The 26,318-nt window shown below is 38.5% G+C and overlaps 1 pseudogene; it reads right to left on the reverse strand.

Annotated features, from left to right (window-relative positions):
* The window catches only part of LOC115819838 (NACHT, LRR and PYD domains-containing protein 3-like), a 38,451-nt pseudogene extending 18,563 nt beyond the window's left edge, over window positions 1-19,888 (reverse strand).
* Window positions 19,889-26,318: the final 6,430 nt, after the last annotated feature.

Below are 26,318 nucleotides of genomic sequence, written 5' to 3' on the forward strand. Positions count from 1 at the left end.
TTATTGGTTTTTGTTCTAGTTTTATTTGTACTTTGATCTTCAGTTCAAGTAAAGTCCTCTGTCACCTTTAACCATCGTGTCTTTGCACTTGGGTCCTGCACCACACCACCAGCGTGACGGCATTATTATACTATGACTGATGTACATTTAAAGCTAGGTGCTAGGGCACAATAACAGCTACAGGCAGTTAAGAGACTGAGGGAGTAGTGGATAAAGTGAACCAATATGTCTTTATATACAGGTGTTTGGGTTACTTATGGTAGTGCAGGAAAAATATTTACCATGGCAATTTCTGGAGAGAAAAAACTCAAACATACTAACTTAGTATCTAACTAACGAAAATAAATGAATAAATAAGAACACAGCAAATGATCACACTAGAGACTGGTCTAATCCCAAAGGCTGCATTGACTGACTAAGGTGACTCCACACCCATTCTTATAAAGCTCTTCTCCCACCTTGGTGACTCCACCAGGTAAGAGACATTTGCACAGACACTCGCTGTTGACTGTTCACTGCCCCTGCAGGAACAACAGGGGTGGCTCCCACCCAGAGGAAGTGCACAAAATACATAGCAAACAATAAAAAAAAGATATAATCTATTGGTATATGGGAAAATCAATATTTATGTATATTGACGTGTATATATATTCACATTTCTTCGTAAAGCACAAATGGAACCATTATGAAAATTTAGTGTAATTAACAATCGTTCACCAAGTAATTATAGACAATTTCTAAACCAGAATTAAACAGCTTAGTTTAATAACCTTCTCTTTTCTGCTAATCCCCTCTCTATCCCTGTCATGTCAACAGTCTCCTTCAAATCCCCACCTATTACCAGCTATTTTAATAACAGTCATTTCAACCAGTTAATTAAGGGAATTAGCATTTAACTGAACTGATCAGTTGTATGACTGAAATACTGAGATCTATCCATGTTTTTCTTTCAAATAAACACATTTATATCTATACAATTTACAGTCCACAAACATTTCAATTACCTTCATATTTTGTGAACAGGGCTGTTCAAAATGAATGAATGTGACATTTCATCTTTGAAAAACGTATCTAAATAAAGTATAAATGTTTTAAAGTGTTAGAGAATTAAGTGTTAGAGAAAACGTTATCAATAACATGACTCCGTAAATAATGAGAGATCTTTTTTGTGTCACTCTCCATCTTTCCTCCACCATCCAAGGAGAACAATTATTTCTAAAACTCATACGCATATATTCAAATATTTAATTTGCAGTTCTGTTGTAGGATTCCATTCTCTAGTTCTGTAGGGTTTGTAAAAGGGACCAGATTATGGGAGAGCACATCAGCTCACCTCAGTATCTCCAGTTTACAGTGAGGATTCTCCAGCCCAGCTGACAGCTGCTTCACTCCAGAATTTTGTAGCTTATTGTGACTCAGTTCCAGATGGGTGAGATTAGAAGATCCTGAGCTGAGGATCTCAGCTAGAACTGAGCAGCTTTGCTCAGTTAGACCATTATTATTTAGCCTGAGAGGAAAATAACATATTAGAGCTCAAACATATGTACTTGTGAACAGACCATGTCACATGATCTCAAGAGAAACTTTGGGATTGGATTCAACAAGAATGCCACACAACAGCAGCTAATATGCTTGTTTGCAGACGATTGACTGAGGATGATGTAACAACAGATAACAGTTATGAGCTCAAAAACTGACACTCTCTTTTATAGCAAATGACACTCTCTTTAAGTGAAGTGTTTTGTGAAATCTTTCAGCTCAGATGATAATGAACAAGAGAGAATAGGGACGGTCTGTGAATCCATTTGAGTGCAGAACGATATTTCATCCTAATGTCTATGGATCTGAACATCAACAATAATGATTATACTATGGTAGTTTATCACCTCACATGATTTTTGGCCTCTGCTCACAGCTTTACATATATTAAAATGGCAGGGAATCTGTACAAAATGCAGCCCTTTATGTAAGTTTCAGAAATAAAATGAACTCTTAGCTGAAAATCATAAGTGATATGTGATTTAAACATGATATGTGGTTTTGTGGTCTTCGCACCAGTTCCCAGTAAGTATGTTTAACTGGTCAGTGTAAGAGAGCAGTGTTGACTAGTAACCATGTGACCTGTAACACTTGTCGAAACAAATGCTTTAATTCTGCCTGAAATTAATGGAAATGCAGGAAAACCTCAGTCAATGCCAGTGATACTGTATAAGAATGAGACTTTTGCTTTTTGAAGCTGAGAAATGACAAACTGTTGACAAGATGTAGCCAAAACCCCAAACTATATACTTTTTAATGTACATATTAAAGTAAATCAAAACATTTACTTAAGTGTCTTCACTTTGCAGTGTGAATCTTCTAGTAGAGCAGAGAGCTGCTTCACTGTTGAGTGTCCTGATTTCTTCCCACTTAGATCCAGCTCTGTCATGAGTAAGGGGTTTATTCCTAGATCTTTAGTCAGATAATCATAGACTTCCTCTGCAGCATCATTTTTCAAAAACCTGTAGAAAAAATTAATAGAGGATGATGTAAATGCTCTGTCTGATCACACCAATTGTGAGAACTCACAATGTAGTCATCATCTTAATAAATAAAATTCAGCACTGCAAGCCAAAGGTGTAAAACAGTCAAATATTAAGAGTATAAATTATTCGGATTAGGATCCAAGACAAGTTTTTCAAAAACACCAGTAAACATGTTTCCTGTGCATATTATTCTTTTATCAAGCACTGCGCAGGCCAGTTTTTAAGTTGAGTTGTAAAATTTTCTTACCTCAGTGTCTTCAGTTTACACTTTTGATCATTAATTAAATTTAGTAAATCAGTGACCAGCTTCAGTCCTGAGTCTCCAGGGTCATTCCCTCTAAGATCCAGCTCTATCAGGTGAGAGGGATTGGATTTCAGAGCTGAGGCCAGATCAGCATATCCATCACCTGTTATACTGCAGTCTGACAGACTGGGGAAAGGAGAGGTGTCATGATGGATTCATAAATAGTTAATAAATGGTTGCTGATTATTTAATTACAGAGTAGATAAACATCACCTCAGAGGAAAGAGGAGGCCATCTATGTCAACTATTTTTATAAATAAATTTGAGGAAAAACATATAACCATTCACATTCTTTTTATATCTTTTTATCATTTATACTTTTTAGCTTCTTTTGGTCCACATAACTTACTTCAGTATCTTCAGTTTACAGTGTGAATTCTGCAGAAGAGCCAAGATGTGCTTCACTCCTGAGTTTCCTAGTTTATTCCCACTCAGATCCAGCTCTGTCAGGTGTGAGGGCTTTGATGTCAGAGCTGCAGTGAGAGCAGCACAGCCCTCTTCTGTTATATTGCTGTCATTAAGTCTGTAGAGAAAAATAAAGAGGGAGAGAGGGAGAGAGAGAGAGAAAGGAAAGTGTGAAAATGTTACAATTACAACAGTGTTCATTCTACTGAAGCACTATCGAGATATAATATCAATATGTGATAGCATTGCCAGATATCTCTCTCTCTCTGTCCCTATCTATCTATCTATCTATCTATCTATCTATCTATCTATCTATCTATCTATCTATCTATCTATCTATCTATCTATGTGTGTGTATGCAATACTCAGTAAACACATTGTGATATATTTATAGTACAGTGATGTGTTCATAACTCATTACACAGTATTGCTCATCAAACAAGAAAATATTAATTTACTTCACCAGAAGATCATTTCTTGGTTGTATTCAAAGAAACAACTGAACTTATCAACTGAGCCCACAACAAAGATTAAACTAAAGAGTTTAAAAGCAAAATGCGTTTGTTGGATATGTTCAAACATGTGATTATTGCTTATGTAGTATGAGGACTTTAGCACAAGGGCGGGGCGTAATATGTGGCAGATATTGACTCACCGCAGTATCTCCAGTTTACACTGTGAATTCTCCAGTCCAGCAGACAGGCGCTTAACTCCTGAATCTGACAGTTTATTGTGACTCAGGTCCAGTTCTCTCAGACTGGATGAGTCTGATCTGAGAACTGGGACTAGAGCTGAACAACTGTCCTCAGTCAGATCACAACACTTCACACTGGGAGAAACACAATGACACATATGAGTATTCAATTACAAACTTTTAGCTCATACACTGCACACACACACACACACACACACATTGTTACGTGCGGCGCACTGTGCATTTTGTTTGTGTGCGTCTTGTTTTGTCTGCGTCTCTCTCTCTCTCTCTCTCTCTCTCCCCACAGGTACCCAGTGGTGGCGGGCTGGCAATACCCCCCTGGCCTGATGTTGTGCCCCGCCCCTCTCTCTCCCGTTCAACCAACCAGGGAGGGAGTGCCCCTCACAGTTTAGCCAACCAGACGCGGAGCACCAACATTTAAACACCACTGGATGTGCTGTGTGTGTAGATTTCGGTCTCGTTGTTGCTTTTGCCTTTCGTGTGTTTTTGCCATTATTGTTACAAACTTGCCATTCTGTGTTTGACCCCGTATACTCGTGTATTGACTTTGTTTGTGGATTGCGCTCTGGATTTGATTTTATGGTTATCGCGGGGAGACAGACAGGTAAGAAAGGGGATCCCCGTGTTAGTGTTCACGCTGTCTAGGGATAGGTTAGAGGCGGGTGCCACTTTTGTATTTCGGTTTCTAGTTAGTGTAGTCAGGTTTCCTTTGGCTCTGCCACCTTTTTGTTTTGTAGCTCAGCGTGTGTTTTCCGGTGTAGCTCAGGGTGGCTTTTGTTTTACTAGTTTTGTTTCTTTGGCACCGTCTAACGTCCTCTCCCACATTCGTGTGTTTTTGTGTATATTTGTAAATATCTTGTATATATATATAACACTTTGTAAACACTCTAAATATATCGTGCACTCTTTTCACCACAATTCCCCGTGTCCGTGTTTTTCCTCCCTCATCACATCGTCCCAAAACCAGCACAGGTGGTGGGTCCTTTATGCTACGTTCCCCTATATACCCCTAGACACCACACTCCACCGGGGACGTAACACACATACAGAGAGAGAGAGAGAGAGAGAGAGATTCACAAACACTTACACTGATATGATTGGAGTGATTTCTCCTGTTAGACTACTGTTATTCTGGTATTATGCCTCATCTTGCCAGTGCTGTATTTTCTTCTATTCTCTTCACATTCAGTCAGATACTATGTAGGTCTTATACATCTCTCCCTCTCTCTCTATGCATACTGTGTCCCATGTCTCCAATACACAGAATATCTCAGTCATCCTGAATGTATGATAAATATATGGATGTTTATTCTGTGCTGATTGGACACACAATGACAGGATAGTGACTTCTTTAATCAGTTCTGTTGTTTAATGTTGTCATGTGTCTAATCTGGAATGTATTTCAAATCTTGACTGTGATCGGGTACTTTCAATAGTGCCTTTTTTACTCTCTGCTGGTTGGACTGGCCTGTTCTGCCCCAGGTTTCTAACAGTTTCTTTTGCCCTGTTCACCTTTTTACTGTCAAGAGATTTGGTGTGGCCCCTAGTTTGACTCCATCTTAAGACGAGAAAATACCCAACAGCATATCATTCTAATAGAGATGGACTTACTTCAGTTTCTCCAGTTTACACTGTGAATTCTCCAGTCCAGCGGACAGCTGCTTCACTCCTGAATCCTGTATTTTATTGTTGCTCAGATCCAGTTCTCTCAGAGTGGACTGATCTGATCTGAGAACTGTGGCTAGGGCTGAACAGCTCTCCTCTGTTAATTCACAGCCAGACAACCTGAAGTCAAAATAATATAAACAAAATGCATTAACATCTACATTACTACTATCACTACTACGACTACTAACAATAATAATAACAATAATAATAATAATAATAATAATAATAATAATAATAATGCATGCCTTTGTTTTGAAATAAAAATCTGTGTTGGAAAACATTAACAGTGAGCCAGCCTCTCTTTGATGTTTGATACAAATGTATAGTTGTGTTATTGTATGTTATTGTATGTTATTGTGTTGTACTCTCTCAAAGTATAATCAGTTTGAAGGAGCGTTGACTTGGCCTTGCTCCTGATCTGCTTCCAAATATATTGTTACATCAGAGTCTTATGGTTGATGTTATACATGTACTAATGTTAGACACAGAGAACTGTCCCAAACACCAGTGTAGTTAAGAAGGGTGCAATGTAAAATAAAATGAAACAAATAAAATGAGAGCAATATCTTGTCGGCACAGATACAAGGTCTTTGCCTGGGGCCTCCAAATCACTAAAACTGCCCCTAATCTCAGGGAAACTGATGAACATCATCATCATTTTCTGCCGCGTATCCAGCCCAGACGTCCCTTTCCCCGGCTACATCCACCAGCTCCTCCTGGGGGATCCCAAGGCGTTCCCAGGCCAGCTGAGATATATAATTCTCCTAACGTGTCCTGGGTCTGCCCTGGGGTCTCCTCCCAGTTGGTCATGCCCAGAGCACCTCCACAGGGAGGCGCCCAGAAGGCATCCTGACTAGGTGCCTGAACCACCTCAACTGGCTCCTTTCAATGTGGAGGAGCAGCGGCTCTACTCGGAGCTCCTCCCAGGTGTCTGAGGTCCTCACCCTATCCCTAAGGGTGGGTCCAGCCACCCTGCAGAGGAAACTAATTTCTGCCACTTGTATCCGTGATCTCATTCTTTCGGTCACTACCCAGAGCTCGTGACCATAGGTGAGGGTTGGAACAAAGACCGACTGGCAAATTGAGAGCCTTGCCTTCTGACTCAACTCCTTCTTCACCATGACGGTCTGGTACAACGACTGCATGACTGCCGCCGCCGCCCCGATCTACTTGTCGATCTCAAACCTCCAGACCTCCATTTTACCCTCACTTGTGAACAAGACCCCGAGATACTTGAACTCCTCCACTTGAGGCAGTAACTCAGTCCCATGAAAATCAAGAACAAGATTGGAGACAAGGTACAGCTCTGACGGAGTCCAACACTCACTGGGAACGAGTTTGACTTCGTGCCAAGAATATGGACGCAGCTCTCACTGCGGTTATACAGGGACTGAATGGCTCGCAGCAGCAAACCTGGCACCCCATACTCCCACAGTACCCCCCACAGGACACGATCTTAAGCCTTCTCCAGATCCACAAAACACATGTAGACTGGATTGACAAACTCCCACTATCCCTCCAGTATGATGAACAATGTGTTCTGTGTAACTGAGTCATTGTGACGCTTCTACTACTTACACTATCTAATGGAAAATTTATTTAGCTGGATTCCATTTTAATAGGGACTATACTTGTGATCAGTTCTATGAAGCTCTTCTTTACATTGCTATATACAGTTACATATACAACTTTCAACATCCTCGTGACTTTTTATTGCTTCCATTTGTTGTAGAAAAAATAGCGTAGTTCTACTGTGTGGGATTAATTTAATTGATTGACTAAGTCACATCCGTTATCAGTCTGAGAAATGATGTGAACATGCCCATATCTAAATACTTGCTACAGTTAAAGGAAACTACTGTTGCTGCAGTACATATAATTAATTTGCATTTGAATTTAAACTTCAGCCTAACATGTAATGGTTACAGCAGCGGGCTTATGACCGAAAGTTCATCGGTTCGATCCCCTGTACCAGCAGGAAACATCCACAGCTGATGTGCTCCTGATCAAGGTACTTAACCCCCTGGTCTGCCACTGTCACTGCCCACTGCTCCTGCTCCTGGTGTGTGTGTATGATGTAGAGGCTGAATTTCACCGTTCACTGTTCTTAGTGTTTGTGTGTGATCAATAAAGTAGTTATTTTTCTTCTTCCTCAGTTTTCTTTAATACTGAGTAGTGGTAGCAGCATGTAGCGCATCTTAGACACTGAAGCCGTCACCCAAAAGTTTCATTATGGAAACGAGCATTCTTGCTGGTAATACGCAATAGCGCTAAGATGCAATTGAATCGCTATTGTTAGACACAGTTATGTGTGCACAAATGCGGTATCAGCCACATAAATAAGTACCACAGATAACCAGTTACCAGATGTAAAATGGCGCCACCTGTATTTCTAATGTGCAGGAACAAGCTATTGCCAGGAAACGGTGCCAAGTCACGATAAGCATGCTGTGCTGCTGATACAACCTTGTCATGTTGGAGCATGAATACTTAGTACTGCTAGTTATGTTGTATGTGGTGCAATGAATTCAATTGCTTTGTATGAGCATGAGCCAAATCATTAACATTGAAATATATATATATATATATTATATGACCCTATATATACATATATATATATATATATATATATATATATATATATATATATATAACCCTAACCCTAACCCTATGTGGTGCAATGAATTCAATTGCTTTGTATGAGCATGAGCCAAATCATTAACATTGAAATATATATATATATATATATATATATATATATAGCTAGCAAAGTTCAGCTGTGTTTTGTTATTACCAGCATGTTAAGTTGTTTAAAATTTGGTATGTAACTATTGTGTTGGACTCTTGTGTTTGTAGAACCACACACATACACGTTTCTTAAAGAAACCAAAGAGTGGCAATTGGACACCTGTGTTGCACTCTTGCCGAATACCCCGGAGTGGTCACAACCATCCTGAACCACATCATAAGTAGACTCAATACTTAATACACTTACAAAGGCCTAAAACACTTAAATACCCTCTCAAAGAGCCAAATTCATATTCTCGGAATAAATGCCTGTATCAGTATGTGATTGAACCAGAATAGATTTCTTTGTTGCCGGCCTCAGCAAGTACACATACACATTACACCTTAAAAAGTCATGATTCATATATATAACCCACATCTATCCTCATTTGAACGACGGTAGTTCACTGAGGCCATATCTTTTTCAGTGATGTTTGGTGAAACATCATAAGACCTAAAAATTTTTTAAAATATTATAATATTGTGTGAATAATACATTAATCTTTCAGAAATCAAGAACAATGAACTTGACAAAATGTGAGAAATTAATTAGGGTCAGGGCTAGGATTAGGGTTAGGATTAGCGATTAAGTACAGTTGTAGCACAACAAATCTTACCACTCACCCGGTAAGACGGCATGACATGTTAAGACCTGTATCAGATTGCATCGTATCGTATCGTATCGTATCGTATCGAATAGTTCTGTATTACGTATCGTCCCTGAATTGTTTCGTAGCCCATGTATCTAGATACATGTCAGATCGTCTTATAAGGGAGATGCACATCCCTAATGTTTGTGTGTGTGTATATATATATATATATATATATATATATATATATATATATATATATATATATATATGCATGTGTATATATATATATATATATATGCATGTGTATATATATATATATATATATATATATATATATATATATATATATATATATATATATATATATATATATATATACACATATATATATATATGGCCTCCCAGATAAGGCGTTTTGAGGCTATAAACACAAAATAATATCAAGGGCTGAAAAAATATGAAAACAGAGAATTTGAACAGAAATATTTTACAGGCCTTGGTTTTCGGTCCCTTTCATGATATGCACAAGGTTTGAACAAAATCTGAGACGGTGCTGCAACAACCTTATCTGATTTGACTCAGAGTGACCCATATACATCTAGAGTGGAATATGCTTGTCAGTGTGTTCTTCTTGTTTTTGACTGTGTCATGTCTCTTTCTTTTTCTACCATGTCATGAGATATTAAAGTATAGTTTGAAATGCCTTTAAAAAACAGAGCTAAATAACCATGTACTACATGAAAAATAAATTTACCTGATAAGAATGTCTGAAATAAATGTTTGGCATAAAATTTATACTTATATCACTTCATATATATGTAGTTTTGTATTTGATTTTGTATTCGATAGTTCATATATTTTCATTTAAAGTATATGTTCTGCTATAAAATTTAAGCAATCATTAAGACAACACACTCTATGTGTGTGGGTATATGTATGTAGGTGTGTGGGCAGCAGATTTTACTTACAAAGCTTTTGTGGCTGCTTTGACCACTGGCAGGAGTCTCTTAAGACATTCATCTGACCTGATGAACTTTTTCAGATCAAACACCTCCATCTGCTCCTCTGATGTCAGCAATACAAAGACCAGAGCTGACCACTGAGCAGGTGAGAGCTGGGCACTGGAGAGACTTCCAGAGCTCAGGTGGTTTTGGATCTCCTCCACTAGAGATTTGTCATTTAGTTCATTCAGACAGTGGAACAGATTGATGGATCTCTCTGCAGAAGGATTCTCTTTGAACTTCTCCTTGATGTATCTGACTATTTCCTCCTTGCTCTCTGTGCTGCTTCCTGTCTTTGTCAGTAAACCCTGTAAGAGCCTCTGATTGGACTCCAGTGAGAGTCCCAGAAGGAAGCGGAGAAAAAGGTCAAAGTGTCCACTGTCACTGCTCAAAGCCTTGTCTACTGCAGTCCTGAGCAATCCAGTCACTGTGTTACTTTCTGTCTCCAGTGATGTGTCCTCGTCAACAAAAACATTCTTTTGGTCTTTGTCGATAGACATGTATGCATACAAAGCAGCAATAAACTCCTGAATACTGAGATGTACAAAGCAGAACACAGTACCAAGAAAAACCCCAGAGTCCTCTTTAAAAATCTCTGTGCACATTCCTGAATACACAGCTGCATCATCCACAGTAATGCCACACTGTGTTAGGTCGCTTTCAGTGAAGATCAGGTTGTTTCTTAACAGGTTTTGAAAAGCCAGACGTCCCAGAGCCAGAATGCTCTTTTCATCCCATTGTGTGTCCAAAACATATTTCTCACCATACTTCTCAGTCTTTTGTCTGGTCTGAAAGATCAGAAAATATGAGTACATTTGTGTCAGCGTCTTCAGGGTTTCCAGTTTCTCAGTACTGTCTGTTTCTTGGGTTCGCTGTTTGTCTGTACTGTCTGTTTCTTCCAATATTCTTTCAAGAACAGTGGCTGAGATCCAACAGAAAACTGGAATGTGACACATGATATAGAGGCTCCTTGATTCCTTCATGTGTGAGATGACTCTGTCAGCCAGTTTCTCATCAGTGATTCTCTTTCTGAAGTACTCCTCCTTCTGTGCATCATTAAACCCGCGTATCTCGGCCACCTGGTCAATACAGTCAGGAGGGATGCGACTGGCTGCTGCTGGCCTGCTGGTTATCCATATGAGAGCAGAGGGAAGCAGATTTCCCTTGATGAGGTTTGTTAGAAGAATGTCCACTGAGGTTGGTGTGGTTACGTCAGACCAGATCTCATTTTTCTTGAACCCCAGAGGGTGTCGGTATTCATCCAGACCATCAAAGATAAACAGGACTTTGTACTTCTTATTTTTGGTAAACATCAATCCTCTTGTCTCTGGGAAAAACTGATGAAGAATGTCCATAAAACTGTATTTTTCGACCTTTAAGTTCAGTTCCCGGAAAGGAAGTGGAAAAATCAATTCGATGTCTTGATTTGCATTTCCTTTTGCCCAGTCCAGAATGAACTTCTGCACAGAGATTGATTTTCCAATGCCAGCCACTCCCTTTGTAAGCACAGTTCTAATGTTTTTCTCTAGTCCAGGCAATGGTTTAAAGATATTGTTGCACTCAATCAGTTTCTCCTGTGTTTCTAGACTCCCAGATGTTTTCTCAATATGTCTCACTTCATGTTCTTTATTGACTGCACCAGTTCCGCCCTCTGTGATGTAGAGGTCTGTGTAAATCTTTTCCAGGAGTTTAGAGTTCCCTTGCTTTGCTATTCCTTCAAATACACATTTATACTTCTTCTTCAGATTTGATTTAAGCTCACGCTGACACATCTCAATTCGACCTGATAAATAAAAAAACAATACAATAAGCAGAGCACTACGGGACAATCTGAGACACCATGTATGGAGTAGATACACATTGTCTTGTATCACTCTATCTGTGAGACAGAGATAATGATTACGACAGTCAATATTTGATAGAGTAATCTGTGAAATAGTCTTGAGAAATATTATGACCAAGACATTAAATATAAAATATATAACACTTATAAAACACTTATTATTTTGTTATCGAGTTAACTGAGTTGGAGAATTCCTATTTCTAGTCTCTGACTACATATTAAATAAATTTCTTACATTTCTCCAAAGTATTTGCGAGGTCATTCTGGTTCATCTTCCTCAGGAGGTGCAGTGCGATGTTCAGAGCCCCTTCTCTGGCGCTGTTGTTGTCGTCTGCTGCCTTGTCATAGTATTTCATGTTTTCTTTTTTAAGAAATTTCTTGAACCTTTCCAGCTCATGCTTCATAAATGCAATTACTTTTTTCTCAAGTTCCTATGACAAAACACAGGGAGAAAAAGGTAAAGGAGTAAACAGAAGTAATAAAATTTAATTCAAAACGTTTAATGTTCAGTATTACAAACACTTGAAAGAGAGTGAAAGGCTAAGAGGGATGTTCACATGTACCCACAGCATATGGTTTAAAATCATCATTACACTAATATGAAATAGTTTTAGTCTTACAGAGAAGATGTAGAATAGATCTTCATGAAACTTCTTCTTGAGAGCTTGATTTTTCAAACCTTCACATTCCTTGAACACACAGCAGTGTTTCTTTATCTGGTCTCTGGAGAGTAGAGAGAATAAAATTTGATTCTGTGTGGTGCTATGCAAAAATACTGAGGGATCAGACAAGCTAAAATCATAATATTTCTGTTACTACATTTCATACTTCGGTTAAACCCTGTGATCCATGATTTAAGTGTCTGTGTGTATAGGAAAATGTCCTAATTTGGGTCTGGAAAGACTAGGTGCCAAATTAAGAGACATGATGGTCTTTGCAGAGTAGGAGAGAAAGAGACCCAGAGTTGCCGTTTTCTGAAGCATAGCTAGATAATTAACCATTAGCAGTCGGCCATCCCAGGTGGGTGATTTTGAGTTATGAAACCATCATTACATCCTTTGTTATGTTGTTCCAACTCTGCCCAAGGTACATTTTGTCACAATAATAATAATAAAAAGTATTATAATTATTCTATCGATAATACTAACATGTTTTTCTGTTTTTTCTGGGTTGTGACCTAGTTAAGACTATTTTTTCATCAGAGAATAACAAGAATGCTGCTCAACTGATCTATCCATATTACGCTGATCTCCTAAGATATTCAGGGCTGACTTAAATCTTTCTATCGTGTTCTTAATGGCACAGCACCTTAATATATTCATAACTGTTATCTCAGATCTTACAACACAGTCTGTAAATATATTCTGAGTTAATCACAAAACGAATGGTGAAGCAGCTTTTTCTTTAAGGCACTTCTTTAGTGGGGAGTTCTACCACTTCAAATGCATAGTATTTCAGTCCTTGCTTAAGGATACATCTGTAGTGAATGACAGATTTTTTTTCTTCACCTCAGCCCTTGTAAGTGAAATATTTTTCCCTGAAATGATGCCATGCACAGGAGAACATATCACAAGGTTTTTGTGCTTTTGTAATTATTTACATGCAAAAGTTCCCAAAAGACATTTGAGGAACATTTTGACTGATCAACATGGGTAGAAAGAGAGAAATCCAAGAAAACTGAAATCACGCCAGCCTAATCATGGGTATGTAGGTCTTCCCTCATTCTTTATGCAATACTTTAAACTTAGACAATGAATTTTCCACCGCCTTGTCATATATAGTGCTGTCTCCCTGAATGCACTTTGAGGGTTAGTTGTGAACAAATCAATTCTGCACATCACAGACTCAGAGACATATAAAACTAACTAACCTTGCATTTTTCATGGAAACCAATGAAAACCATTTCTGCTCCCCAGAATGGCAAAGGGTTTCAAGAAGTGAAAGGTGCAGCAAATGCAATAGATACCATCATATTTTAGGCTGTGCTGTAGGTATGCCTGATTTTTCCCATTTTTAACGGCTTAGTCAAGAGGTACAAAGAGGCGTTTCTCTGAAGCACCATGTCTGCCCACATTTAAATGACTTCACCATCAGCTAGGTTACACATACAGTATGAACAAGCCTCAAATGGTCTCCCCCAGAAAGAAACGAAAAAATTAATTGAATGGTTCATTCTAAGTGTTTGTGTTGCTGTTGTACTGAAAATGCAGTCAGCATATGACCGGCCCTGTGAAGAAGATACATGGATCTGGGGAGTAACTCAAAATACCTTTTCTCAGAGGGTAGCTCTCCCTCTCTGAAGGCGGGTTGGTTGAGGTCTTTTGAGGAGACACTCTCCATGGACACACAGCTCTGTGTAGGTGACTCTGATCTCTTCTCCATGACACTAAGGGACAGTAAGAACAATTTGAGAGCCACAGTACTCACATAAGACATGTAACCCACAATACATAATTCACATACTGACACGGTAGAAGTACATGCGGGAATGTTCCCCTTTAAAGGTACATATGTCGATATGAGATGAAGCAGTTACACTGCACAGTTAAAGTTACTTTGTTCCGCTGAGATTTCAGTAAAGGAGCTTCAGCTCCTCTGTTTGCCTGAAAATCCTGTTATGAGTCAGGTTCCACATCACAGCACTAGCTTTATTTGCACTCCACTGCATCTGTGTACTTATATGCACTGTTTTCTGCTCCTTTTGCTCTGGCTTTTCCACTCATGCTGTTCAGAGTACCCTATTTAAACTGTACATAACATACTGTATATATTTTGTCTATTATGTATATTAGACACCCCTCTTCCTACTCTGTCAGCATTACCTCTGTATATAACATAATTAATATATATATACATGTACATATCTGTATATATTTCTCACCACTGTCTATACTGCTGTATATACTGTAAGATATAGCATCACTACTACAGTACTCACTATACTTGCACTTATCTGTAAATAATACTATGCTTTGCATTTCTGGTTAGATGCTACTGCATTTCATTGCCTTTGTACCTGTACTCTGCACAGTGACAATAAAGTTGAATCTAATCTAAACTAAACTAATCTAATCTAAAATTTATGCTCACAAAAATGCTACATGGGTGAGCCTGATGCTTCTGGCCGATTTCAGAGTGTCTCTCCAACATGTTGACTAGTTCAGCTGCTTTAAAATCACAGCTAATGGGAGCGACAGGCTACTTTATAGTTTACTCAAGCTGACACATGGTTTGCGCTGCGGGACATCCGTGCACATGACATGAAATACTGTGATGTCATGGCTTCACTCAGCAGCTCCACTACAGCCAGAGTAGTGAATATCCGTGAACACAGCGGGCTCCGTCTCAGGCCGCGAGCCGCGTCCTTTCCCCCGCACCAACCTTATTCCGTTCCATATCCCATAGCTCTACAGTATTCATTCAATGATTTATTCGTGTTTGTGTCCCGTTGCCTGTACAGGTTTGCATACATATCACTAACGCACATATTCCACTAAAATATCACGCTAGCTTCAAGGGTGTACACTCGAAGCAAGCAGCAGATTACCCGGTTTCATAAACTACCAATGTAGGGGACGACCGAACAGAGATGGAGCAACACGGGCTAGTTTATTGGGGTTAACCTGAGTTGCACATGCAAGGTGTAGTATAGGAAGATGCCACAAAACCAGCGAAGGAGTTTGATGGGAAAATTTGATGATCTATTGAAACTATGGGGATATGTGAAGTTGTGATCATATAAATATGAAGTGTATAAATGTAGTGGTGACTTTGTCTGTACACCGAAATGATTATGATCTGCAATATTATTTCTAAATTAAGGGAACGAATGTGGTATGTTCTGGGGGAGGGGCTTATGATTGAAAAGTGGGTTTCGATCATTATCTGTTGTGGGAGTAAGGAGATATTAATAGAGAGTAGCTGTGGGCATTGAGTTGAATGCTGAGAATTGAAAGTAGCGGTTAGTTTATCTAATTCTTTGTTATATATATATATATATATATATATATATATATATATATATATATATGTTTGTTTGTTTGCTTGTTTGTTTTGTTTTCCCTGTAAACATTTTTTTTCATTGTATATTTACATATTTCAATTTTGGAAACTTTTTTTTTTTTTTTCACTTTTTTGCACTTTGGCTGGGACTGTGGATTTTTGCACTGTAAATAAACAACTTGCGCCATAGCACTATTTGCAGCAGAGCCATATCTGGTGTTTTGGGGCAACCCGAACCCCTGTTCGGCCCTCCCTACCACAAACACCCACTGCAGTAACATAAGCACACCACTCCAAAATCCCATCTTTTAGAGATTTCTACCTTTTCTGAATCAGAACATGTCAGGCAACTGCTTTCTTTGCCCAGGCTTGATCACTCTAAACCATCTGACTACATACAAATTACATGCTAGTGCTTTTGGGCAATCACAACCCTTTGGTTATGCTCACAAATAGGATACAAATATGAAAGAGTCTGAAATAGTCCACTTTGTTAAGACACGAAGACACTCATTGGACGGTTCATTTTACGTTTTGCTTATGTACTGAAAATGTAATCAAAATATCACCAGGACTGAACTGGCTGGTAAAACTAACTGGCCTTGCATTTTTCATGGAAACCAATGAAAATTATTTCTGCTCCATTCCCAAGAATGGCAAAGGGTTTCAAAAAGTGAAAGGTGCAGCAAATGCAATAGATACCATCATATTTTAGGCTGGGCTTTAGGCATGCCTGATTTTTCCCATTTTTAAAGGCTTAGTCAAGAGGTACAAAGAGGCGTTTCTCTGAAGCACCATGTCTGCCCACATTTAAATGACTTCACCCTCAGCTAGGTTACACATACAGTATGAACAAGTCTCAAATGGTTTCCTCCAGAAAGAAACGAAAAAATTCATTGGATGGTTCATTCTAAGTGTTTGTGTTGCTGTTGTTCTGAAAATGCAGTCGATATATGACTGGCCTTATGAAGAATATACATTAATCCAGGGAAGAGATTATAGGAGTAACTCAAAATACCTTTTCTCAGAGGGTAGCTCTCCCTCTCTGAAGGTGGGTTGGTCAAGGTCTTTTGATGCCTCACTCTTCATGGACACACAGCTCTGTGTAGGTGACTCTGATCTTTTCCCCATGACACTAAGGGACAGTAAGAACAATTTGAGAGCCACAGTATGTTGTATTGGGTTAACACATAGACATAAGACATATAACTCACAATACATAATTCTCATACTGACACAGTAGGAGTACATACGGGAATGTTCCCCTTCAAAGCTACACAGGTCTGTATGAGATGGAGCAGTTACACTGCACAGTTAAAGTTACTTTGTTCAGCTGAGGCTTCAGTAAAGGAGCTTCAGCTCCTCTGAAAATCCTGTTCTGAGACAGGTTTATGCACACAGAAATGCTACACTGGTGAGCCTGATGCTTCTGGCCAATTTCAGAGTGTCTCTCCGACATGTTGACTAGTTCAGCTGCTTTAAAATCACAGTTAATGGGAGCGACAGGCTACTGTATAGTTTACTCAAGCTGACACACGGTTTGCGCTGCGGGACATCCGTGCACATGACATGAAATACTGTGATGTCATCGCTTCACTCAGCAGCTCCACTACAGCCAGAGTAGTGAATATCCATGAACATCCATGGGAGTAACATAAGCACACCACTCCAAAATCCCATCTTTTAGAGATCTCTACCTTTATGAATCAGAACATGTCAGGCAACTGCTTTCTTTGCCCAGGCTTGATCACTCTAAACAAGTGACTCTCACCTCCGGTCATGGGGGCCCACTGTCCCGTTTTAACCCTTCATTATCACAGTTAATTGAGCTAATGAAGGGCTTGATGATTAATTGATCAGTGGAATTAGGTGTGTCAGTCCTGAGTTAAAACAAAGACGTGCAGTGGGCCCCCAGGACTAGAGTTGAGAATCACTGCTCTAAACCGACTGAGTATATAAATCACATGTTAGTGCTTTTGGGCAATCGTAACCCTTTCTTTTAATTTTGCAAATAGGATGTAAATATGAAAGAACCTTAAATAGTCCACTCTGTAAAGAAATGAAGACACTCACTGGATGGTTCATTCTAAGTGTTTGTGTTGCTGTTGCACTGAAAATGCAGTCGATATATGACCGGCCTTATGAAGAATATACATTAATCCAGGGAGGAGATTATAGGAGTAACTCAAAATACCTTTTCTCAGAGGGTAGCTCTCCCTCTCTGAAGGTGGGTTGGTCAAGGTCTTTTGATGCTTCACTCTTCATGGACACACAGCTCTGTGTAGGTGACTCTGATCTTTTCCCCATGACACTAAGGGACAGTAAGAACAATTTGAGAGCCATAGTATGTATAAGCCTTAAATAGTCCACTTTGTAAAGAAATGAAGATACTCACTGGATGGTTCATTCTAAGTGTTTGTGTTGCTGTTGTACTGAAAATGCAGTCGATATATGACCGGCCTTATGAAGAATATACATTAATCCAGGGAGGAGATTATAGGAGTAACTCAAAATACCTTTTCTCAGAGGGTAGCTCTCCCTCTCTGAAGGTGGGTTGGTCAAGGTCTTTTGATGAGTCACTCTTCATGGACACACAGCTCTGTGTAGGTGACTCTGATCTCTCCTCCATGACACTAAGGGACGGTAAGAACAATTTGAGAGCCATAGTATGTATAAGCCTTAAATAGTCCACTCTGTAAAGAAATGAAGATACTCACTGGATGGTTCATTCTAAATGTTTGTGTTGCTGTTGTATTGAATATACAATACCTTTTCTCAGAGGGTAGCTCTCCCTCTCTGAAGTTAGGTGGGTTGAGGTCTTTTCAAGTCTCATTCTTCAAATTTGGAGTCACGTGAACATTACGATATGCTATTGCATTACAGAAATGTTGTAACGTTTGTCTCTTCCTACCTCTAGTACACTGACATGTAACTTCAATCACTACCTTTTTAGGAATCTGGCCCCAACATAGTCTTTTAAAACAGTTTTGATTTTCCATCATTAACTTTTCGATGCAACCTATTATTGAGAACTTGTCCATTCCATTTAAATCATGGCCATTTATCATCATGACATTAGGTGTAAAAGAGTATCTTGAATCTGAAGTTCACTTGTGATCTCATGCTAGGCCTTTTTGAACAAAACATTTTTATTTTACAGTCAGATTTTCCCACTTCCCACCAACTCTGATCAAATCAAAGACCAGATCAGAATTCAAAACACTTCCAACCTCAATGTATATTTTACTTTAGTGAACAGAATACATAATCACATTGGATCCTCATTCCATAAATGAGAGCTGCACAATGAGATTAGAACCCCTCAGGTCCAAGAGGACCCACCACATCTGCAATAGGTACAGGACTTTTCTTTATGGTGTGAGCAGGAACAAACAGGCCTGATACACTGTGTTCCTACCACCAGTGCTACATCTAAGATCTCCAGTCTGATTCGGTCTGTTAATATTCTTTTTTTTTTTTTTTTGTACGGGAATCTAGAGTCAAAATAGTTCATTAGAGTTCATTACAAAGTGACACTTAAATATAGTTTGGCCTCTTGAGACTGCCCATAGAAAGTTGTTCCATTGTTGAATTAAATGAATCCCAATATTGGTTATTTACCTGCTCTGATTAAGATGCCCTTAATTGTAAGCTCATTTAATATCTTCCTTTGTTCATGCTTTAGTCTTTCTTTTGACTACACACATCTGTAGCAGCAGAGCCTCCTGTATTGAATTTCTCAACTAGGGAAATAGGAGGCCAAGTGTAGTGTTTCTATTTGACCCATTTAGATAACACACTATTAATATTTGTTTGTTCATGCAGGTCTGGAGCATGTATGATCAATTCAAAAGGCTGTGTCACAAACCTGTGCAGTCACTATTTTTTTATTTTTAATATGGTTGGGGAAATGTTACGGGTGCAGACACAAAGAGAAAACCATTCCATGAACTAGACTCTGAACTACCTCTCACCTTTCAGTGTCAGGATGCTTCTTGGAGAGACTCATTTCAGATGCAGTGCTTCTCTCAGCCTCCCCTGACATTGTCTCAGAGAGCAGAGTGACTGCAGTCACATACAGGTCTCTTTAGGTCAGAACTGACATACATCTGTATCTGGAGGTAAGAGAAAGATACAGTTAATGTTAACTTTGCCAGCAGGTCTAAATGTCCTACAGTGCACAAGCAGGTCTTGCTGGGATCAAAGCTTCATTAATTATACCACAGTTATATAATTACCACAGTGTAACCTAATTTTGTCAGGCAGCTTTCTGTTCTTTAATCTAAGAATACAGTTTGCAGAGATTAAATCAGTAAATCACTCTGAACTTGAAGTTCCAGCTTCTCAGAATTGCCCTTTAACCAGTGCAGAACTAAAGAAGCCTCTTAGATGAGAGGTGAAACATTTTCAAGAATCTACAACCAAGTCCAGTTGCCCTAGACTTAACCCTTCTTGGATTTCATAAAAAGGTTTCAGCACAAGTGTATATGCTGCATATACAAATCACCTGAAGTCTCGTATTGCCTTACACTCTGCGTAACATTTTGACGAAGCAGAGAGAGAGAGAGAAAGATTAAAAAGAAATGGGTCTAAGGATTATTTTTCCTGTCTCTGTCAAGTGCGGGTAAGCTTGTTCCCCTGGCTCAAGGAGAGGACTACAATTTCGAAGGTTACCTGAGACTACCTGACTTAAGATGGTGGCGTATTAATGATTTACCTGGCTAGAGCAGGGATTACTATGTTAGCTACTATGACTTGCTCTTTACACACGGAATGATTTCCGGATCTACATTATGCGAAAATAACACGTCTTCACCAAAAGACCCTAAAACAGCAATCGGGGATCTTTGTACCAAAGGTTAAATTATTTTAACAATTTAACAATTATTTTAATTTTTTTTTCCTGATGTCCCTTTGTGATTTAATAATTTTTTTATAATGGTACGTTGATGTTTGTATGTATATGTAAAGCGGAAAACTCATATCAGCGTACTTAGTACGCTAACGGTGCATAACAGTACAAAAAAGTATACCATAGCAACATCAATTTCATCGTTCATTCTTTGAAGCAGGATTCTTTGAAGCAAGTTATCATACTTACCGTGTTTGTATAATGCCAGTTACTGTGTTTATCTCGATGTACTAACTTTCTTTTATCCGCGCCGTGTCCTTGTATTGCCTCCGTTAACACTATCACTCCTTTCACTTTCTCTTTTGGACCATGGTCTCTGAGAACATGCGGGACAGGAAATTGCAAAAGAGCAACTGATGAAGGCCTAACGCTCGTTTTTAATACAAATAACACATGTAGCTGAAGAGTTCACACAGCAGTCAACTAGAATAAATATCACAGTAGTCTAGTTAATTTAACCTCCTGCACGGTTATTCGACTAACATGACGTGAGATCTGTTGTAAAAACTGAAGCAACAAAACGAATGTGAACGAAGCAAACTAAACATGCTTAACAACATTATTACCATTTGTAACATCATAAAAACATTCACTGGTCTGCTTTCTCCAAATGGGATCAGTTCATTCACCATAAAAACAATCTTTTCAGAGTGTTCATGCATTTACTATACATGCAACATACAGGCTGTTTTCTCTGCTCAAGGAAAAACACATTTACGGCCAGGTTTTTCTTAAAGTTAGTTTAACATTATGAAATATTAAACAATGAAGGTATGGCACTGACACTTAGAATACTAGTATGTGGAATCGTTGGCACCGCAATCAGTTACGCACGGGGCACCCAAATGGCCAGCAGCGGTACTGGTAAACGTACACGCGCTTTGCGTACAAGCGCTCTGAAGGAGTTCTGAAAGCACAGAAAAGGGCAGATCTAAACATGTGCAATGCACCACTGGAGACTGCCAAATAATGAATACAGACCCTTGATGTTAAAGTACACAAAAACAATGAAATGTTAACCCTGCTACACAAAATAACGCAAGAGACACTAAATTAAAATGGATTAATGAGAAACACTAGTGATAACAGTGAAATACTAATCAAGTGATTGAGGAGAAAGACGTTTGGGGCACTCTTGCTCCCTCTCGTGACCAGACCGAGATACTGCAGAATTACTGATTATGTTCTTCAAAACTTGCAGAATCTTGTTTTGTCAGGTGCACGAGCAATGAAAGGACTATTTGAAAATTCCATTAAATTAGAGAATTTTTTCTTCTAAGTGTGCTGTTCAACTGCTATAATTCAGTGGGTAGGTCACGTAGATTGTACAGGAGTATGAAGAGCCTAGCTCAGCAAATGTGTGTGTGTGTGAAATAAAGAGTTGTATTTATTGTGTATTTTGAAAAGAGAGTTAGAGTTTATCACTTCCTTATAATCTTATAATCTTTGCTGAGATGCTTGTATCTGTGGAGTGAACTTGCATTTGGTGGGATGAAGTTCAGGAATGAATGATTGGTGAGGGAAAAGATTCTCCTCAGGAACCTAATATGATTCCAAGCACTGGATACTGTTGCTGTCCAAATGCATCTGCAGTGTCGTAACAATGCAGGGAGTGGATCTTGTGATTACAAGAGTTTCAGTGCGAGAGAATGAAGTATGATCAAATAGAATCATGATGGTCTTCTTTTTCCCCCTTTTGTCTGGTGTTCTTATACAGTGGCTCACTTTCTGTGAAAAAAAACACACAAAAAGGGGGTTCCAGTTAATAACAAATCATTGTGAACTGAGGTGATCAAAAATTGATTAATCACTGGAGATAACCTCTTACATGTTATTGATGGATTTTATTATTTTGATGGTCGGTTGAATGTGATGCACTATGCTTAAAACAACAAACCACCACTAGAGTTCAAATGCTTGTCTTCACACCAGGTGTAACTCAGTAGATTGTGTATAAGGCACACTGGCAGCACCTAGTGGTGGTTTTCTATGATTTAAAAATGCTCTCTGTAAGCCTTAGGTTTCAGTTATGATATCTCATAGAAATGAAGCCAGGTAGCTCTCATCAACAATTGCTGAAACAATTGTAGGTACTGCACATGTAGATCTCATCATGTAATCAGTCTTACAGGCATAGGCAGCTACAATTACAAATAAACAAAAACCTCTGGTCAGCTGACGGTCCCCTCACTTCAGGAACCCAGCAGCCGCTCCTCCCAACCACGCCTCTTCTCTGCCATTGCCCCTCGGTTGTGGAACGACCTCCCTCACACAGTTAGGACTGCGGAATCCCTCACCATCTTCCGCAAGAAACTGAAAACCCACTTCTTCAGAACCCACCTATCCTCCTAAGCCTAACCCCCCTTGTCTCCTAAACTTGTCTTGTATCTATGTTTGTCTAAGAATCCCAGAGGCGCAATGCAAAAGAGTAAATTGATGCTCAGTCTTTTTTTACGATGTCTGCTTATGAGGTATTAGGAATCCGACTGATACACTGATTGTAAGTCGCTTTGGCTAAAAGCGTCTGCTAAATGCTCAATTGTAATTGCAAATTGTAAATTGTAAAAAACTAAAACCTTTACAGTAAGAAAATGTATTAGGTCAAAATATTTTGGTTTTCAATCAACCACTACTACTACTACTAATACTACTACTACTACTAATGATAACAGTAATAATTTAGCATATATAAAATTGTAATAAATTTTATGATGTAAAATATATTTAATATAAATATATGAGAGGAGCTTTGTAATGGTTTACTGGCACTACTCACTCACTCACTATCTAAGCCGCTTATCCTGATTAGGGTCACGGGGGGTGCTGGAGCCTATCCCAGCGCTCAAAGGGCAAAAGACAGGTTGCCAGTCCATCACAGGGCAGACACACAGAAAAAGCATTGGCAGCTACAATTATAAATAAACAGTTAAAACTAAAAACTTCACAGTAAAAAAATGTATTAGGTTGAAATATCCTAGTTTTCAATCAGCTACTACTACTACTACTACTAATTTAATATAAAACTGTAATACATTTTACAGTGTAAAATATATTTAATATAAATATATGTGAGGAGCTTTGTAATGGTTTACTGGCTCTAGTCAATGTCTAAATGACAACAAGATCACAGCAGAGATCAATAAAACATAATGAAAGGGTTCAGAAGTAATCTAAATATTTATAAAGTGTATAAGAGAAAATCTAAACAGCTATGTACTGGAAGAACCAAGCAGAAGGTCTGGGTGTGTATGTATTGGATGTGGCTGTGCGTGTGTGTTTGTGAGACAAAAACAGAGGTACACTTATATTTCTGCAGGCTGCAGGTGATGGTGTGGTATTGTAATGACTGTGATGTCAAATAAAATAAAAAGAAGAGCTATCAGCATTTTGCGTACTTCATACAAAATCACAATGGTGTTGTACTTGCAGTGGTGTAAAGTGATGAAGTAGAAATATTTGGTTGCTGTACTTAAGTATGGTTTAGGAGTATTTCTGCTCTACTAGAGTGTGACATTTTCCATCACCTTTCACTTTCACTTAACTACATTTTCTAAAGCAAATGGCTAGTTTTACTCCCAGACACTTTCGTTACTTACGTCAATATTAAGTCCGTGGAAAACAGCTAATATGCAACTACGCAGATGTGAGAGATATAGTCTACTTTGCAATATTAATGTACTACACAGTACTTTGGGGCCTGTAAATATCCTAAACTGCTTTGAGAGAATAACTGTGGTATATCAGGACTTGGTGACTAATGTAATCCATCAGAACTAAGACCAGTGGCCTATTTAGCTTGGGCTAACATAGACAGTAACTTTGTGGCGATAAGAGCCATGTCTCCTTATAATAAAATATTTTTTTAAAAAAACATGGTGTCTGAATACGGGTCATGATCCGTATCTATAAATACCGGCCAAGGTAACCTGTGCGCTTATGGTACAGTAAAATGAAATTAGTGGATAGGAAATTAGACTGATTTGAAATGGGTGAATTTTGACCATCACTCCAAGGTTTCTTTCCTTGTTGAAGGCCCTACTGTTTGTGAACCCATCTTGTCAGATGTGTGTAGTGGGATTGATGAGTTCACAGGAATGATCAGGAGTTATCTCTTGGCAGATGTGTGTAGTGGGATTGATGAGTTCACAGGAATGATCAGGAGTTATCTTTTGGAGAGACTGGGGTTCAGTTAATAAGACATTATTGTTAATATGTGTAATGCTATTGATCAGTTACAATCAGAGACAATGTCTAACACGTTACCTGATGGATTTTACTCTTTATTTTGATGACCAGTTAGATGTGATCCACTATTGTTTTAACAAACAAACCACCACCACAGCTCACATGCTTGTCTTTGCATTGGACATACCTCAGTGGCTTTGTATTAGGCACTGGCATCATCTGGTGGTGATATTGGATGCTGTCGCTGCAAGGGCCTCTGTAAACCTTAGGTTTCAATTATGATATCACACAGACATAAACACATGCCAGCCAGTTGTCATTAAGTAATTGCACCTTAAATTTGGAATTTCTAAGACTGATCTATATGATGGATCTGTTTTGGGACCTATATTTATTCCGATATATATTGAGGCTTGGAAAATTGATCAGTAAGTGAAAGAAGTTTTCATAATTTTGTTGATGACACACAATTGCACATCTGTTCCACCTACAGAAAACAGGCCAAAAGCAAATTAATCACTTTTTCGGAATTTATATCTCATATGAAAAAGTACCTTTTAATAGTTAATCTGAGATAAAAGAGGGATATTGTTCATTATTGTGAATAAAATTCAAAATGAATATCTATGTGAAGATAAAGGTCTACACTTATGATAAACAAGGCTTTCATTTTTCATCTGTTTAATCTGAAGTTCAAAATCTAGGAATGACAATGGATTCTGCTCTTTTCTTTTCTTTCCATATCAATAATATGTCAGAGATGACTCTTCATTGCTGAAGAGACAGAGATTGAGTCAGGCCTTTTTGTCTGGTTCAGAAAAGCTTGTCTGTGCATTTGTTAGTAGCAGACTGGATTACTGTAACACTCTTTGTGGTGGGCTTCCCCCAAAAACATTTACAGACGGTACACAATGCAGCTGTAATCTGAAAGAAAGAGCACATTCCACTCCTGTTTAAAAAAGGATTTTGTTACTTGTGTCATCATTTGTTTCTTGTCTCATCTAAAATGGATGGAAAGGTTCTTTTACTGGTTATTACAGCTCATAATGATTATTGTCTGAATACTTACTTTAAACGTCTGCTTGCATACACTCTATTACATGATCTTAGTTTGTTAAATACTACCCTACTTCATTTACCCAAGGTGAAGCACAAACATAGCACAGAGGCAACTTTCTGTTTTCTGCACCAGAACTCTGGAACTCACTACCACTTTTTTATTTGTCAATATCTGTATGTGCTTTCAAAAAGGAGCTAAAATAATAGTTTTTCAAATGAGCCTTTTGTAAATTGTTGGTCCTCTTCATATTGAGTTTGTTATTTCTTATTTAATTGTTTCTTTTTTATTTTATTCTGTAATAATACTTGTTATTGCATT

The sequence above is a fragment of the Chanos chanos genome, chromosome 1, assembly GCF_902362185.1.
Source record: "Chanos chanos chromosome 1, fChaCha1.1, whole genome shotgun sequence".
NCBI classification, from domain to species: Eukaryota; Metazoa; Chordata; class Actinopteri; order Gonorynchiformes; family Chanidae; genus Chanos; species Chanos chanos.